Here is an 872-nt window from a genome sequence, read left to right as displayed (position 1 = left end):
TAAGAACATGCCATACTGGGTCAGACCACGGGTCCATCAAGCCCAGCATCCTGTTTCCAACAGTGGCCAATCCAGGCCATAAGAACCTGGCAAGTACCCAAAAACTAAGTCTATTCTATGTTACCGTTGCTAGTAATAGCAGTGGCTATTTTCTAAGTCAACTTAATTAATAGCAGGTAATGGACTTCTCCTCCAAGAACTTATCCAATCCTTTTTTAAACACAGTTATACTAACTGCACTAACCACATCCTCTGGCAACAAATTCCAGAGTTTAATTGTGCATTGAGTAAAAAAGAACTTTCTCCAATTAGTTTTAAATGTGCCACATGCTAACTTCATGGAGTGCCCCCTAGTCTTTCTATTATCCGAAAGAGTAAATAACCGATTCACATCTACCCGTTCTAGACCTCTCATGATTTTAAACACCTCCTCAGCCGTCTCTTCTCCAAGCTGAAAAGTCCTAACCTCTTTAGTCTTTCCTCATAGGGGAGCTGTTCCATTCCCCTTATCATTTTGGTAACCTTTCTCTGTACCTTCTCTATCGCAATTATATCTTTTTTGAGATGCGGCGACCAGAATTGTACACAGTATTCAAGGTGCGGTCTCACCATGGAGCGATACAGAGGCATTATGACATTTTCCGTTTTATTCACCATTCCCTTCCTAATAATTCCCAACATTCTGTTTGCTTTTTTGACTGCCGCAGCCCACTGAGCCGACGATTTCAATGTAGATGATCCTGTCTCTAGAATAAGGCTATCTCCATTCTTGTGGCGATAAAATTGTTGACTCAAAGCCTGGGCATTTGGATCGTCATCAGAGAGTGGAAGATTCAGTAGTGCCAATTCTCTGGATAGCTTAATTGTTTTCT

This window comes from Rhinatrema bivittatum, chromosome 1 (genome assembly GCF_901001135.1).
Source record: "Rhinatrema bivittatum chromosome 1, aRhiBiv1.1, whole genome shotgun sequence".
Taxonomy (NCBI): Eukaryota; Metazoa; Chordata; class Amphibia; order Gymnophiona; family Rhinatrematidae; genus Rhinatrema; species Rhinatrema bivittatum.
The sequence above is the reverse complement of the archived record's forward strand: the minus strand, read 5'-3'. Positions refer to the sequence as shown.